Source organism: Benincasa hispida, chromosome 4 (genome assembly GCF_027475165.1).
Source record: "Benincasa hispida cultivar pf3 chromosome 4, pf3_genome.v1.1, whole genome shotgun sequence".
Classification (NCBI taxonomy): Eukaryota; Viridiplantae; Streptophyta; class Magnoliopsida; order Cucurbitales; family Cucurbitaceae; genus Benincasa; species Benincasa hispida.
The window spans coordinates 50,295,710-50,315,059 of NC_143481.1; the positions used below are offsets into that span (position 1 = coordinate 50,295,710).

At 30.8% G+C, this 19,350-nt stretch overlaps 1 long non-coding RNA gene across 1 annotated transcript; it reads left to right on the top strand.

Moving 5' to 3' along the window:
• Positions 1–5,423: 5,423 nt before the first annotated feature.
• On the top strand, positions 5,424–8,247 carry LOC150036785 (uncharacterized). Its single transcript, XR_016529061.1, has 2 exons — positions 5,424–7,247; positions 7,862–8,247. It is a non-coding gene; the product is annotated as an uncharacterized LOC150036785 (long non-coding RNA).
• The last annotated feature ends 11,103 nt before the right edge of the window (positions 8,248–19,350 follow it).

The following is a 19,350-nucleotide window of genomic DNA, read 5'->3' on the forward strand; positions in this document are numbered from 1 at the left end:
TTAGTTGTCCATGAATAATAAAATCATACCATTTATAAACACTAACTCAGAGTGAAACTCGTAAACAATAAATATATATCATAATGTCAAAATCTCCCAAAGTTACAAGGGTTTCCTCAAATCCTCTAAACTAAGAAAACCTAAAACCTTACCTTCTCATAGAGATAGAGAAGCTAAAATCTAGAATTTACTTGAATAATTACAAGGTGAAGATCAAAAGACGAAAATAGAAGAGAGAAGATAGAGGAAAAAGGATTGGAAGTTGAAAATGTTTGATTATCTGACCTAAAAATCGAAGAAAGGTTATATAGACACTGCGCAGCGTCGCAACACTGAGGGACAGCGTCACAACGCTTTGCCTTCGACGCCTTGTTGCTGCAGTGCAATAGACATTTGGAGCCCAACAGCACTCCAAGGCAGCATCGCGATGTTCTCACCATGCATACTCTCTGCCTTCAAGGGGCATTTTCGTAATTTTGACTCCTTTGAAGTTTGGTTGCTCATTTAAGCTCCTAATTATCCCAAATTAATCCTGGATGGCTCGTAACAGTCAATTCTACCTCCTAAATGCCTAATACCTATACAACACTAATTAAACACATTAAATATACTAACGACCTTGAATTAAGCAGAGCAAGATAATACATTCTTTTTGCTATTAGAGATTTGATGATCAGCTAGGCCCCCAATCATCAATTTTGAGGAATGTTAGGTACTTTTCTATGGTTTAATGAGATTTTGATGAATATTCTTGGGATTTTCTACTCGTATTTGTTTTCCTCTCCTTGTAATGAATTCATATGCAATTCGTGTTCAATTAATGTGATAGTTTAGTCATTTTAACCATAGGTTGTGTATGTATGCTATGTATGTTGTGGTGGGATCGAATCCCTAGCGAAAGCGTTTTGTCGCTTTTGTTTTGATTTTTGGAAGATGAAAATTATAGAAAATTAAGAAGTAAAAACACATACATCACATGTTGTATACAATGTTTAGCTAACCATGAATTTAAAATTGAAAGATGAATTACCTTTCCTCTAAGAACGCCTCCAAAAGGCTTTCCATGAAATGACTCTGACAAGAACTCACTTGTGAGAGTGGCTTTTGAAAGAGGATAGGGAATTGGGAGGAAGAAACAAAAGTATAGAGAACCATTATTCTGTAATTGTTTTAGAAGGAAGGAGTTTTGATGAATTTTATGTTAGTCCCAACACAAAGCTTTTCTGTGTATTTTAATGTAAGCGGAAAGGGTAATTGCCTACCTCTCCTCTCCCCTTTCATTTAGGGAGAGTTATTAATTAATTAATTAATCATTTAATAATTAATTAAACATCTCATATTTAATTTAATAAAGATTTAAATCATATTCAAATGCATATTTTCTCTCTTAACCTATAGTTTTAATATGAATCTTATTCACCTTGATTTATAACCTATACTTTTAATATGAATCTCATTCGTATTAATTTAATATTTGAACTATATTCAAATACATTAAATCTTCTATATTATATAGTTTAATTTTGAATCTCATTCAAAATTAACTATATATTATAATGTATCTATATACATTATATTAATTGCATCATATACAATTCACATATATTTTCTTAAATTAATTAATTTGAACTTTTTAAATTATTCTTTCAAAACTTTTTGGTCCTTGATAATTCATTGTAAGCTGGCAAGGGACCTAGTGGACGTACAAATTATAAGCTTTAATGATTCAAAATTAATTAATTAAACTCTTTAAGGGCCTGTTTGGCCCACTGATTTTAGGTTGAGGGAGTGGAGTTCTAAAGCCCACTCCCCATTTGGCCCACAAACTTTCTAACAAGGAAGTTTCACAATATTGGGGTTGATGTCCTAAATCTCGTGGGTCTTGTAGTTGTAATTGTATTGTACAAACATTTTATTTATCTAATAAAATAAAGAGGTATTTTATTTGTCATTTAGTTGTATTTATCTATAAAAACCCATAAACTAAGGTCCATGGTTATTTTCTGAAACTTAAACATGTATGTAGAGATATACAGGTGGATCATATTTAAGTGATAACCTAAAACGAGTTGTAGTAGATGGATAAGGATGGGTACTTTATTCTAGTGATACTACAAATACGGTCTGCTTTGCAGTTGTTATAATTGTTGTAAAGTGCTACAAATGATCTGATCTTGATCATTCATGTGTAGACTTGTGAGTAGGGGTGTTCTGTACAAAGAGTTTGTATAAGATTAAACCACGAAATGTATAGTCTCTCTATATAACATCATTGATAGATGAGCCTTGCATTTCATCAGGATGACCATAGTTGACTTGACTTGAATCCTGAGTGAGTTGCGAACTCCTACCTATGAAAGCGGAACTTTGATTTATATGGGTGAGAGTGACCAGTTTCTCCAACTCAATATGCCTATAATTTTGGGGATTCGTCTGATTATGGAGTTGGGAACACAGCTACACAAGAAGGAATTCACTCATTCTCTATAGTTAGAGACTGTATATAAATTTCTACATTAAAAGTTGACTCTGGGGCTTGAACAATGTGGCTCCACACCGTTGGGTTATATGTCCTAAAACTCGCAGTTTGTAAAGTTAAACATATTCTATTATCAATAAAAATAGTATTCGACATTACTTCAATAAAGTTGTTATTGAATCTATAAATTGCACTTATAAAGTCTAAATCCAATAAGCTAAGATCCATTACTATTATATGAATACTTGAACTTTATGTGGAGAAATAAAAGTGGATCAGGTCCAAGTAAATAGTCAAAATAATCTATAGTATACGAATAAGGTTGGGTACCTTATTCTGGTAACACTATTAGATGCGGTCCACTCTGTAGTTATTACAAGTTGTTGTAAAGATACAACAAACGAAGTGAACCTGATTTGTTCATGTATTGACATGAGGAGTGGGGGCGTCCTATGCAATGAGTTTGGATAAGATCGGACCAAGAAACAAGTCACTTTTACTTTATAACGTTGTTTACTATTTAAAGACTGACTATTTCGTTCAGATGACCTAGGTAACTCGATCTTAATCTTGAGCTAACTATGAACTCATGTTTATTCAGAATTATTCTTAGATTTACATAGGTGAGGGTTGACTCAATAGCGCCAGTTCAATATGCCTCCCATTTCAGGGGTAAGACCGGGTAGATAACTAGGGACATAGGGTACAATAAGAAATTCACGCCTACCCATTTTAGGGACAGAAGAAAGGTTGTTCTCTTAAGTACTGAACCCATGTCTTGAATAATGGGCCCCACCCTTTTATTGGCTCGAGAGGGATTTGGTTTAGTGATCAGATCACAAATCAATTGTTCATTAGAGGATCAGTGGAACTTAAAGAGCAAGACGTAACATCGGGGGTAAAACAACATATTGACCCAGCCGTTATTTGAACAACCTGTGAAGGGTCGACTTACTGATTATGGTTAAATCAAGTGGATACAAATATATTAACAGTGAGAAGAGTGCAGCTATCGAGCAATAGTGGTATGACTTGATAGTTAACAAATATTGATTAATATGGTCTAAAGAGTTTTAGTCAATTAATCTTAAATCGTTGAAGTTCATGATCTATAGATCCATAAGGTCCTCTACTAGCTCGTAAAATATGAACTCCTTGAATTAATAAATTGAGTGAATTTGGAATGATATCAATTTGAATTGTTCAAATTGGATTTCAATTTGAAAATGTTCAAATTGAAATTAGGGTTTGATTTTGAATAAGTTCAAATTCAAATTAGGATTTGTATAATTATATTTGATATAATTAAACATTTAATTTATTGAAATTAAACGAAATTGGAGAGTTCATAATATTTAAATATTGATTTAAATATTAATTACATAAATAGGATTCATGTTTTAAATTGAATTGGGTGTGTGATTCATTTAATATTTGATATTAAATTATTTAATTAATTAAATATGTTTGATTAATTAAAAATCAAAGAAATTGAATTTTGGTATTTTAGATTTAATTAATTATAAATTGATTAAATCACATTTTAGTTAATTTTGGAATTGATTAAAATTTGAAATTAAAATATTGGTTTGAGTGGGGTTTTCACACATTTACACCAAGTAGGAGGTGTTCCTCCCAAATTTACACACAAATCCCACTTCTTCACGAATTTGCTATTGGCATTGAGCTGAGTATTGAATGCTTGCATGTACTTTGTGTATAAAAGCTCTAAAATTGAAGATTGGAAGGGAGAATTTCTGAGTTCTTTAAAAGACTGCTGCAGAAATTCGTCTTGACCAAAACCCACACAAACACCCTTCACAAATTCACTCTAATTGGAGTTCCACCACTCAAATTCAAGGATGAAAATAGTAGAGAAGATCTCTTGGTTGTTCACTGCTGAATTGGAGCTGGAATCATGTGAAGAGCAGTTTGAAGTTGGGAGAATTCATCAAAGGTATGTTCATAAGGAATCCTCTTTTGATTTTCTGTCAAAACATGCTCTTAGAATTCAAATTAAATGTAATTAGAGTGCTTATTGATTCTGTTTGCTTCCGTTGCATGCTTGTATATCCTATCACACACCCTCTCCTAAACCGAGAGGGGTTTAGTCATAGTTGGACTATGACTTATTGTTCATCAGAGGGATCAGTGGTACTTAAGGAGTTACATGTAACTACAGGGGGAAAACGGTAATTTTGGCCCAGTTGTACTTACGAGTAATTTTTGAAGGGTCAATGCACCATTGATTGGATAAAAGTATAGCCATCAGTTTTTTGTGAAGTGACTTACAGTTAATGAAAGTTGATTAATTTAATCAAAAAGTTTGATTATTAATCAAGTACCATTGGAGTTTCAAACTATAGGTTCATAAGGTCCCCTCATTAGTTCAATTGGGATAAAAATGAGAATCGAATTAATTTAGATTAATTTGAATTGTTCAAATTAATAAAGGAAATTATTTATCTAAAATTATATGACATATATTGTGAGAAAAAATGTTCAACTTAAATGAAGTTAAAGTATATATAAAATTATATCATATTAAATAATTAAGAGAATTTGTTTTTATAATATTAAATTAAAGTATATATATAAATTAAATAAAAATTAGTTTTGTTTAATTACATGTATATTTTTTAATTACATAAAATAGGTTGTTAATTAATTTACATATTAATTAAATGAAAATTAGTTTTATTTAATTATATGTATTTTTAATTATATAGATCTTTCATTTTCTTTAAATAACTTATAAACCTTTCATTTTCTTCCATAAATTCTTTCATTATTATTTTGGAAGATGAAATGAAATGTTCTTTCATCTTCCACTGCACTATTTAAATACTCCAAAATGTGTTGAATTGTAAGATGTTGAAAATATTGAAGTTATCGAAGGTTTTAGAAAAATGTTCTTTTATCTCAAAACAAATCATTCCCTCTCAAAATTATTCAAAGAAACCCACAAACTCTTTATGGTTCTCTACCCCTAGAATATCGAGGTCTCCACGTGGTGGTGTCTGTTGGTTTTGAACCCTTGTTTTTTATTGTTCATGTTCGAATTTTTTGGAGAGGAAATCATGAAGAGACTAGTTTTCAAGAATATATTTTTCGAATATTTTATTCTTCTTAATTTCTATATATATGTATGCTTAATTGATCAGGTATATTATGTTTCCATCGTATATATTCTTTGCACGTTATGTAAAATTAAAATTAGGATGCGATCTTTTCCGCAGTGGATACTCACCTATTCTTTCATACAAACCCTTCCCACCGATTTCAATGATAATTATCGTTGAAGTCTACACATTCACTTTTCATTCTTCCAACTCTCTCTCATCAGACGTGTCCTCTCATCTCTCTCTTCACACGTTTTCAATCTTCTGTCTTTTATCTCTTTTCTTCTTTGTCTTCCTTTGTTTTCATCATATGATTTTGGACAATTGGATCTTCAAAAAAAAAATTTGATTTTCACTTTTTTCTTTAGATCCGTGTATTTTGTAACGATTTTTCTATGTGATTTCAGTGGTTTTTCTTCAAATCTATGGGTTCCTATTATCTTTCTCTATTTAAATTTGTCATATTTTCTTTCTTTTTCTCATATCTAATTTTTTGTTTCATATTTTCTCAAAAAACATGAGCTTTCTTTTGGAGATCTATGATTTTTTCGAAGATCTATGAGCTTTCTTTTGGTTTTCTCTCTTAGATCGATTTGATTTTTATATGTTTTTCTTAGATCTATCGAGACTTCCATTGAATTTTCATTTTAGGATTTTTTCCATTTTTTTCCAAATTTATCTATATATTTTTCTAAAACATAATTGTGTTTTTTTTTTTTTCCGATTTTTAGGGTTTCTTTTTATTTTTCATTTGACTATGATTCATCTGTGTGATATTTTTTGGGTTTTCTATGGTTTTTTTCATAGCTATTTTATTTTCAATCATATTGTTTAATTTTTATCTATGTTGCATGAATTTCTCGTTTTCTTCATCCATCAATTTTTTTTCTTGATGTTGTTGCTTGGGATTTGCTTTCAAGTATAATGATGTCGGATGTGTGTGTTTTTTGCTTGGATTTTTTTTTCCATTTTGTTGCATGTTTCATATATGTTGTTCTCTCTGTTTTGGTAATTCTTTTCATTTAATTTTTTGAAGTTGTATTCATGTGAATGAATTTTATATATGGATTAATTTGTGTGTCGCCCTGTCTTTTTAACTAATATATGTTCTACAAGTTTAATTTTATGTGTACATAACACATTTCATCTGAAATTTCATTCCTATCACCTACGATGATATCATTTATCTTTGAAACCGATTTATTATTTATTATTTTTATTTTTAATTTTCAAAGTTTCTCTATTTTCCATTTGTGAAATCAAAATACATCTTTGAGAAAAAAAATTAGTAGAAGATATTATTATGATGACAAAGATTTAAATTATAGGAGAAGAAATGTGAAAAGAAAGAAAAAATTTATAATTACAATCGATGTCTGATTTTTTTTGTTTTGTTTTATTTTTTCTTTTTTGTAACATTTTGATTTAGATAAGAGTTAGAGACTTAGATCTTCAATAAAAAACTTAACTAAAAAATATTATATCAAAGGGTTTGATCTCAAAGGCATCATATAAAGGAGAGCAATATCATCTATCTGAGTGGCATGAACATAATCAAAAGGGCATTCGGTAGGTTAAAAGGCAGATGGCTATTCTTAGAGGGAAACCATTCTACCCAATTCGAACATATTTTGTGAAACTAAATGGTAATACAAACATATTTTGTTAAAACTAGTAATGTAATGACCCTTTATTAGCCCACTACGTATTAAACAAGTGTTATAAATCTAACTTTTGTTGTTAATTTCAATTAAAATTAATACTTAAATAAATTTATAAAATTGACACAATATAAATAAATCAAGAAATGACAATGTTATAATTTATGGAACAATATTCTTGCTTATTACATTTTCAAATTTGTATGAAAGGAATTAGAGAAAGAAAACATACTTCAAAACTCCAAGTTTTACAACTCTGCACCACAAACACAGACTCAGAACTCCAAGTTTTACAACTTTGCACCACAAACACAGACTTCACAACTTTAGACAACACAAACAAAAAATTACTGCTTCCCAAAATGAAAAATTAAAAAATATTTCTATCTCTGGAGCCCTTGAATGCTTCAAAAGCTCGCTCCCATTGAGCAGTTTCGTGGATTCAAGGAAGAAAGGGCCCGAGAAATATGAGATTTTTTTGTACCTTGACAAGCAAACAACGTAGAGCAATCGATGTTAAAAAAAATTTCCTTGCTAGAGGGAGCCAAGTGAACAAATTTACTGCTTTTTTAGTTTAACTCTTTGTTTTTATTATGTAGGTTCCTCTCCTTGGTCCTAAAGAAGAAAGAAGCATCTTTTGAGAGGCGAGCCCTACTACCACACCTCAAAGACCCTGCACGAAAACGCCTACAGGGGAGGTTTTTTGTTCCTTTGTCTTTATTTTCGTTGGGCTTAGGTTAGAGATACATTGGGGACAATGTATCAATTTAAGTTGGTGGTGGTGGTTATATATGCATGTTTGGCAAGTCCTAGAACACTTGAGCTCGAACTTTGTGGTTGAACGACTGTTCTGATTTTGGAATGCATGTATTGTGATAATGACTTTCTGTGATAGGTTTTAGATAACTCTTCACTCTGTTTTGGATTCACAAAATGTATGCATGATTTTGGGCCAAATTTAAAAAATTTTCTTGATTCCCTTACATATTTTGAGCATATAGCCATCTTATTTGTGGTTTTGAATGCTTAAGATTGGATTATTTGATCTATATGCCTGTTGTCACCCCGAAAGATCTAGGTGGTAGTTGTTAAGTAACTAAAGCTCAACTTAGTAATGCATGCTTAGGTTTTTGCCGAACTCTTGTTTTGTAAAGTAAAAACTTGTTGTATGTTAAATAAAAGGCAAGAATGTTGTAGAGTAAAAGTTTGTATGATATTTTTTAAGGGGATTACTCTTCTTTCTTAGGAGTGTGATTAACCTAGGGCAACTATGATACCCTGGTGAACTGTGCTAGGTTGTATCGCACCCCAAATTAATTTCCTTACTTTACTAAATGTAGCAAGGAAAGTACGGAGTCGATCCATAGAGAGTCGATTTAGATTTCTTAACTTCGAAACTTATAGAATATAACCGAAAGGGGGGTTGTGAGGATGATTAACGTAAATTGCATGAAAATTAAAATGTACCGAGTAAATTACATGCACAGAGTGAATTGAGTGAATTTTTATGTGAACGTTATTAATCGAACAAAACACTTAGCTTGAGTCAGCCTACTTTATTTCATTCCCTTTCAATTCTATCATGGACTTAGTCATAAGACTAATGTGAGATTTTCCAATTAAAACTTAGTCTACTCACTTAGAATCCTAATTGATAGTCCTTAAGATCAAATTAATTTAACGAAATAGCAAGAATCCTCCATTAATCAATAAAACAAGCATTAAGATTAAGGGCATTGTTAAGCCGAATAATTGATTTTCATCATCTAACCAACCATTCGAGTGAGATTTATCTAGATTAGAAAGTAATGCTTATCAAAGGAATCCCAATTTGACTTCACAAACTTACATAACCCTTGCTTCTAGGTGATTAATTACCTAACTATTACAAATTAGGGCTAATCAAAGCAATCAATCACTCTAACATAGCCAATTTGTCAGATTATCCCATTCAAGATAATAGCTAGTTTGTTGGATTATCCCATTCAAGATAGATTGAAGAATAAATTCAAGATGAAATCTCTAAAATTCAAAACCATCCCAACAATATTACAACCCAAGTCTCAAGAACGAAGAAGGAATGGAGATAAACTACAAAACCCAAGCTATGTACTTACCTCTTAGCCACAAATCATGCTCTAAAACCAATAATCAAGTTTTATGATGCTAAAAATGGCAAGAGATTACAGTATTCAATTGAGAGGAGAGGAAAAATGAGTCAAAAATGGAAAAACGGCATGATAACCTAACGTTTCGGACAAAAAACGTGATATATAGCAGACGTCACAGTGTTGCAACGCTGCGCGAGGGCGTCGCAACGCTGTGCAAGCCAACGCGCGTCTCCGTCTGGTATTCTTAACATTGCAACACTACATTTAATGTTGCAACGCTGTCCTGTTCCACGCAAAAATAATACGCTTCTATCTTCGAGCGTTGCAACACTCCGACTGAGGGAAAAATTGTAATTATTCGGCCTTCTTTTCCTTTTTTGTGCAATTTAGCTCCCAACTTGGCCGTTTTATCATCTTTTCACTCAGAACACTTCATTCAACCTCTTGTACACTCGAGACCTATAAAAACATCAATTAAATGCACTAAATAGCCTAATGATCCCGAATTAAGGTGAGAGAGATAGCACATTTTCGGTGCTATCAAACACCCCCAACTTAGATGTTGATCATCCTCGAGCAAGGTAGAAAAAGCAATCATACAAAAATAATCAAGTTACCAAGTTACAATGTTCCCTACTCAAGCTTCAAAAGTCAACTAGAATCATACATACAATTGATTAGGTAATCAAAAAGCATTCAACCCTTTCAAGACAAATTTGGAAATTCGTTTCAAGTTTCGTCATGCATGCACAAGCACAAAGTTATCTATTTTGAACATGAGCAGACCCAGAATAGCCTTATGAACCCTCGGTTTATTTTCCCCCTACTTTGGCTCGAAAGATCCAGAATTAAGTTTCCTAAGCTCAAAGTGGAAATGTCATTAAATTGGAGTGGTCAAAATTGATATACTAATCACCTTTATTACATATTTTCTTTTCTCTTCCTTTTTTTTTTCTTTTCGTTTTGTTTATCAATCTTTTTTTTTCTTTCAAATGGAAGGGAAACTTTATCAAGGAAGGTTGTTTTCGTTTTGGCTTGCCTACATGCGTTACATGAAAGACATCCAACTGCGGGCTGACTTCCATACAAAAGTGCCTAAACTTACTCATTCCTCTAGGGCACTTTAGCTCAGAGAAAAACTACAGGTGTCATAATCACTCTAAGTTAATCATACCCTTGAGAAAGAGGAATAAACCTCTCCTTATTCTAACTTCTTTCACTTTTTTTCCATTAAGGTGAATGGTGATGTCAATTGACTACATCTCAAAACATGCATTACTAAATTGAACCTTGAAAAAACTAATATCTGTCACTAAGGCCTTTCGAAGTGACAACAAACCTATGGCCCCATAATTGAATTCTAAGAAAGCAAAAGTCAAGATAAATATGCAATGGGCTTGAAGATATATGGAAAAAAAATCAAGCAAAATTTTCTAAAGTTCCAAAAAAATCATGAATCCTTTCTTCTAACCTATTCTCATGCAAACACAATTCATACGAATGCATCATAGGGTGGCCATAGCAAGGAACGAAACAACAAGGAAAACAACAAACAAACAAACAAACATCATCAAACATAGTCCAAGCACAGCGCTTAATGACCCCAAATAGTATTATCACGAAGAAAAAAAACTGCTCCAAAATCCAAATACCCCAGCCCCAAGTTTTAAAGCTCACATTGTCCCCAATATGATTGAAAATAAAGTGTGAGGGATCAAAAAACTTCCCTGAACAATGGAGTGAAGGAAGGATCTGAGACACTCGAATCAACTCTTTTCGACCAACAATTATAACAATTCGAGAATGATAGAAAATATTAGCCTCAAATAAAGGAAAAATTACGGTAATAAAATCTAATCTAGGAAATTAAGTAAATTTAAAGTCTGGTTGCTTCCAGGAAGCGCAAATGTTTAGAGCATCCATGTTGGCTAATTGTCAAATGTAAACCGGCGAGTCCAACCGGTATGCAATGTCAAAGCAATCTAAAGACTCTCTATCATGAAAGACCTTCAGCCTATGCTTGTTCACTTTTTAAATTTTCCCTGGCTCAAGATTCATAATATCTACGGTACCATAAGGGTAAATGTGAGAAACGTCAAATGGCTCAAGCCACTTAGACTAAAGATTTCTAGGCATAAATTTCAAACAGGAATTATATAAAAGAACCTTTTGTCCTACCTGGAACTCCTTGGGAGCGATCATCTGATCGTCAAGGTATATTTTATCATCTTATAACAAGAAAAAATATATATGTTTAATCTATATGTTTATCATGGCTTTGAGTATCGAATCACGGCGAACGGGGATGGGAGGGATCCTACGAAGTTTGGCAGAAGAGGGAGAAAGATGATGATCGGAGGGAGGTGATTCGGGCATGGATGAAGAAAGCTTGCAGGAGAGATGGGGGGTTTCGGTGAAGATTTATTGAAGATTGAGGAAATCTTCTTAGATGATGGGAGAGATCGGGAATGAATATCCTCCACCTTCAATGGGACAATAATCTCTGTGAATTTCAAAGATTGGTAAAAAGAATTGAAATTCCTTCATATTCTTTATGAAGAATTTGGAACCTTGAACTGTCGTTAGTTCTAAACGCGAACCGATCCTAAATGGAAGATGATTTGAGAAATCGACAATTGGTTCTGGAAAATCCAATGGAAGGAAGTTATAGATTTGATATTTAAAATATATATATATTTATATTTGGGATTATGAGACAGATTTCTTGAATTTGTTGAAAGATATACATACAGTAGAGGCCATAAATTAGAGAGAATTAAAAAATGAGTCAATTTATCCATTCGGGAGTCCTTTACAGTCATTTTGTACCATTTTCCTTTAGGGATTATTATAGATTTAATCCTTTTGAAAACTTATTTTCATAAATATCTAAATATTTAGATATTTTTATATAAGGAATTCAATGCTATTTTCGGACAAAAATATCGTTTGTGGTAGACGGTTGGAGAGAGAAAATATATTTATTATTATTTTTTTCGTATTTTCGAAACATCTTTAATGTTGGATGAATAAAATCCATTTATTATATTCTATTTATAATTTGAGATTTCTTCTCATTTCCAATTGGAGAGAGAAAATGTACTTCATATGATTTTATTTTTTATTTGATGTATTTGACGTATCAAGCAATTGAGTTTGCTGACAAATTCATGGCTGTTTTAAATATATCTTAGAACATTGTTTTAGATGTTTGCAAATATTTTAACATAAATCACACTATATATATTGTAGATTTCTTTTATATCCCAATATATATAATCTCAATAAATTAAAATTTAACAACTCTCTAACAAAAGTGTAATTCAAAATTAATTTAATAACTTCAATATATCATAAATTCTATTTATATAACAGTGTATATCATACATTTCATATTTTCGAACAAACAAAGATATATTCGAATACATATATCAGAGAATATACATAATTTTAGGTTTGAAGTCAACTTGGGGATAAAAAAAAACCACATTAATTTCAAATGGCTAAAAAAAATCTCAACCAACTAATAATATCTAATAAATACATTTAAAGCTTAAATGGAATTTAATGGGATTTCTGAATACTTAAAAGGAACTTATGATATATATTGTGAAATAAATGAAATTTATGATATATACCATGATTTATGTTGAAGGTTGAATGATTTATATATTATGATATATTTATGTCGTTAAATTAATTTTTAACTACACTTCTATTAGGAAGCTCTTATTAAATTTTGATTTATTGGGATTATATATACTATAATAAAAAAAAATTACGATATATATTGGGATTTGTCTTGAACATTGAGTTAATTTCTTATTTATATACGGTAGTATATTTCATATACTAGTTAAAACATTTACAAATATCTAAAATAATATTCTAATATTTATTTAAAATAATTATAAATTCGTTAGGAAAAACTACTTTGTTTGATATGTCTAAATGCATTAAATGAAAAATAGAATCATATTAAATGTATTTTCTCTTTTCAATTGAGAATAAGTCAAATAATTAATAAAATATAATAAATACATTTTTTTTCTTTCCAACATTAAAGATGATGTTAAGTAAATATGGAGAAGTATATTACATTTTTTTCTCCTGAATTTTCTCTTTCCAGTCGTCCACACAAGGAGTATAATTGTAGGTTTGGAACTAAAAAGTAATTGGATCATAATTTTTTGTATAATTAATCGACCCATTTAGATATTTGTGAAAATAAAAGAAAATGTGGACATAATTGAAATATAGTAGCTTTCCTTTATTAATATTTTTGGTATTTTTATTACTATTGGTCTAGCCCATGGGTCTCGTTTGGGCCTCTAGTTTTCAAGGTCAAATTGGGCCGGTAATAATAAGGGTGAACTATTCTACTAATTTTATTGCAAAAACAAACTTTTGAGTATATCTTATCCTTCCTTCTTTTATTCATTCTGCATTTGGGAATTGACCTATGTTACTACACAAGCAAAATATACCATACAACCTTTTTTTCGGAAATTACATTGTATGTCAAATACATTTTAAGAAATCAAAGTCATGACTTCAACTTTTTAGTAATTGCAGATGTGACAATCACATAACAATCACATAGAAATCAGATAAAAAATCAAATTTTTAGGTCAAAGTCTTTTGACATGTTTGCAAAAAAGCAAAACCTAAAGATACACACCCAATTTTTTTTTTTTATAATGGCCCCTTTTTGTTGTGGTCGTACACCTTGGATATTGAGAAGCGAATGTTAGAGAAACAAGGTGCCATGAAGGAGTATTTTAATTTGATAATTACTTGAGGATTGGTATGTTAGGAATTTAATTTCATTTAAATGCATTTTGCATACACTAAAAATCTGTTCGATAACATTTATGTTACATGTCAATTATTTTCTATTTCTATTTGTCCGCTTGATTTAACCATAATTAGCAAGTCGATTCTTCACAAGTCGTTCGTATCTACGGCTGGGTCAAAATTATTATTTTACCCATGTAATACATCTTGCTTCTTAAGTCTCCACTGAACCACTAATGAACAATTGGTTTATAGTCCTACCAATAAACTGAGTCTCTCTCAATCATTAAGAGGGCAGGGCCCCTTTGTTCAAGACTAGGAGGGAATAACTCTATCTACTAACCCTGAAATGGGTAGGAGAGAATTTCATCTTGTACAACTATGTCCCCAGCTATCTATCTGGTCTTACCCCTAAAATGAGAGGTTTATTAAGCGGTGATGTTGAGCCACTCTCCACTACAAGAATTTTTACCTGTTCCAATATTTTTTTCCCTGACACATCTATTTTTGTTGGCATATACGTATTTATCCTAACGAAAATTCAATATGTTGGCCAAAATATAGCAACGTGGACATTTTTTTTATAAAAAAATTATACCGACAAAAATTTGAACTTATCCTGAAAACCCACACTATTCTTTTTCCCCTTTTTCCAAACTAACTCTTCCCTCCCCCCTTCCCGCTGACCCCACTCCCCATCCCGTCCCCCTCCCAAACCTCACTCTTCCTTCCCCTTTTACCTTCCCTTTCCCTTCAAATTTTTTACACAGATGGTTGCCGCTCCAACGTCCAACACCGTTGCATGCTATCGCATACTACCGCCGCACGTACTGTTTGGTTCTCCTTCTTTTTGCTTTCTTTTAACAAATGTGTATATGAGTTGTGTTTATATTATTATTTTGATAAGGAGTTTTGTTTTTAATAAAATTGATGTATAAATCCATTTAAAACAAGCTTTTAGTTGTTTTTTTTCTCTCTCTTTCTTTTAAGATGGATTTATGTATTTGTTTCATATTGGAATTAGGATATTCATTTGTTTATGAATAAAATTGTTATTCTATATTTGGTTTGTATGGATGGATATAATGAAGGATGGATTATTTGTGTATTTTGGTTTTGATTTTGTATATAAGATTCATTTGTTAATATTAAAGTTTAATATTTCCTTTTTATGGATATAATATGCTTTAAGTTTTAAAATGAAATTGCTAAGGATGTTTAATTAACCAAATTTCACACTTTTTAGTTGCTAGTGTTAAATTTCGTACTTTATTCATTTGGTTCAACGATGAAAAAGGATTGGATTAAGTTTAGAGATAGATTTTCAAGAGAGTACATTGATGGAGTTGCACAATTCATGGAAGTGACAAATTTTATGTGTTTGTTGTACTTATTGTTTACATAAATTGGTTGTGCTAATAAATTATAATTTGTGTAGGAAAAAAGGGAGAAGAACAAAAAGAGTATAGAATGTTTCAATTTCAATCATTATTGTGGGTCAAAATCCTTTCTTCAATTACAAAATGAATTTGTATGGTATGATGCAAATTCATTACTATTTTATTCATTTCCCATTGAATGTAAAAAATAAATTTGTTTATTGAATTATAGATGAAGGACCTTCGAACAACTAGGTACGTTATGACAACTTTCAGTTCTTGGTTAGTGGATTTAGAAACTTAATTTGATTGTTTATGGTTATCCTGTAGTTATGGTAGTCACCTCAAATAGGAGCGTCTTAATAGATTTAGGAACTTCATTTGTTTGTTTTGTGACTATCCTGAGTTATGGTAGCCACTTTAAATATGTATGTTTTAGTGTACTTGTTGCCACTTTGTAGTATAAATGGCGTTTAGGTGGAACTAGGACACATTCGTAGCTGGGGGGAGATGTATATGTTGTAATTATTTTTTAGATTATCTAAAAGTCTAATTGTTCACTTTAAAGGAACTTTGTTCTTGGATTTATTTGTAGGGATCCGAGAGTTGAGTTATATGCTTTTAGGACTATCGAATGACGGGTTAGCCTTGAAAGAAATTTAGGTGGATTTAGGGGGGATAGATTCACTTCGCGTTTTCTATGCATTTGTTACTACTTTGTGGTTTAAATGACGTTTAGGTGGAACTAGGACACATTCGTGGCTTGGGAGGGGAAAGGGGATGTATATGTTGTAATTGTATTTTAGATTATCTTGAAGCCTAATTATCGATTTTAAATGAACAAGTTCTTTGCTTATTTGTAAGGATCCTATAGTTGTAGAGATTTAAAAGGCGTTTATCTATTTGTTTAAGTGGATTTACGACATGCTTGTAATGTGGGGGAGGTTCACATTTAATTATAACCATTTTAATCACTTTTTAGAGAGTAAAATGGTTGTTTGTGGTGTTCATGTTTTAATTATGAACATTAGTGACATGTTTGTAGCTTAAGAGAGGGATCATTCCTCATAACCATTTAAAATATTTTGTTTAAGTCTTTATGTGATGGTTAAGATCTTTTTGTGCATTTTTCTTTGTTGATTTTAAGAAATCTTTAATAATATTTGTTTTCCCTATTTCAGATTATTCGTGTAAATTCTTAAAAGATCGTTTTTTTTTTTTAGATTGCGAGAAGATTTTGTGAGATGATTACTTAGTTTAGTTTAGTACCTCACTTATTTTGGATTAGGGTATGTATACTTAGGGAAGATTAAACTTTTTTTTGCATATGAGATTTGTAAGAAGTTAGAAAAGCTCAAATTTAATTGTATACACAGTTTTTTCGTAAAATTTTATAGCTTGTGTATTGAATATTAGTCTTATTTTTAAATATATAAGCTTACTTTTGATATATTTATCCCCAATTGATTTGTTTGAAGATTAATTTTTTTTTGTACATAATTAGGTATTAATGAAATAAACAATTGGTTATTTAATTATTACAAAAAAAATATATAAAATTATAAACAACTTATGCCGACGCAAATAAACGTTGACAGAAATCTATCTATTGAACTGAATTTTTGTTGTTTAGAACTATGCTTTTCTTGATGCACATTTTATTTTGTTGGGAACACATATGCCGACGCAAACAATTGCATTGCCAAAAATGGTGTTTATGCCGACGAAAATAGTTTTCGTCAGGAGGAACTTCTCCCGACATGGACACGATGAAGATTATGTGAATGCAAAAAAAAAATGCGTTGGCATAACCTATCCCAACGTTTTTAATACTTTGCTGATGTTTTTTTGCATGGGGAAAGTTGAAAATTTTTGTAGTGCTCACCCATGCAAATTAAAGGATAATCTTGAATAAATAGAAGTTCATAATTAGCTCATGATTGAGATCGAGCTACCTTAGGTCATCGAATTGAAATAGTCGGTTTTAACAGTAAACGGTCATTATAAAGAAAAGTTACTATTTCGTGGTCCGATCTTATGCAAACATCTTTTGCATAGGATGCCCCCACTCCCATGCCTTTACATGAATGACTTTGGGATCACATCATTTGTAATATACAAAACGGGCCACATCCATAGTGTCCCCAAGATAAGGTATCCAACTCTATTCATATACTTATAGACCGTTTTGACCATATACTCAAACTTGATCATCTTTTATGTCTCAATATAAAGTTTAAGTATTTATGTTATAGCCATGGGTTCATTTAGTTTATTGGATTTAAGTTTTATAAGTGCAATTTACATATTTAAAAACAGCTTCATTAAATAAACCTTAATAATATTTTAATTGTGGATATTATATATATATATATATATATATATATATATATATATATATATATATATATATAATAGGAAAACTACCAATAGGCCAATGATGCATTTTTATTTTAAGAAGAAAAAATAATAATAAAAAGGGATGCAACACGAGGACTTTCCAAGAGGTCACCCAACTTAATACTATTCTCGCCCAAGCACGAAATAGAATATATTTAATTTTACAACTGCAAGTTTTAGGACATACAACCCAACGAAAAGCACTCTCTCAAAGTATCTGAGCTAGTATATCAAACTTAAAGTGCCTCAAATTAAAACGTTTTGAAACTAAAGGCATAAACTCTTTTTATAATATTTCGAGTCCATCATTTTCTTAAATCTTTCCACTATGGAACAATCACTATTAATATTTTTGTTAGAACTCAACAAAGAGGTATGTAGCGTTGAGAGATGTTACCAGGATTGTCTCAATGCTACGAAAAATTATATCACAATTCTCACATCAAGCCAAAATGCGCGCGTTATCAATAATTTATTATTTTTTTTAAAAAAAATGCTTATTCTATAATTTAAATATTTTCATGATTTTTTTTTTCAAATAAAATATACATCGAATGTCAGACATTTTACTGGATCTCAAACATTTTTATCGACATCAACCTTGCTCAAATATAAATGTATATTAGTTGATCAAAGTGCAAGTACGTCCTTTCATGTTTATGTCTCTAATAACAAACTAGCAAAATCCAAAATAAAGGCAGAACTATATTGTTATGTGAAAGTGTTGATTTTATATTTAACAAGTTGGTGGATTACCAGATGAATTTGGTGGGCAGATAAGAAACTACAAAACACAACTAATTAACAACTGTAAACAGAGAAAGCATTGTCGTGTTAATGACTAAATAAAACCACAACATATTCTCATTAATTTAGTTAGCTCTCTTAGTACTCATTTATTCGTTCAATATACAAATCGATTTAAGGATGTACTTCTTCGATGTTCAATCGTTGTTTCACACACATTTTGATGTTGGATATTTATAATGTTGTCACAAAAGAAGTCAAAATTTGGATAGATTTAATATGTAGATTAATAAATTCATTCAAATTTGATTGAAACCATCAAACTAAATGATATTTTATGTATAAATTTAATACATGCGAAAGTTAAATTTGTAGTTTCTTCAATTTAAATGAGTTGGATTTGATTTTGATTAAGTAACAACTCAATTGGGTTAAATTTAACAAATATTTCAATTTTGTATGTGATTTTATTTTTCATCAACTTGTTTTTTCCTTTGTAGTATCTCATTCCAATTTGAAAAGTTATCTCATTTCTTTATTTCTTTTGATCTTGATTTGAGTTAAAAGTAAATAGCTAAGAGTTCTATCAGATTCAAGTAGTTCGAGGTTGCAGTTCTATCGAAATTAGTCGTCGCATCCTTTTGAGACGATATT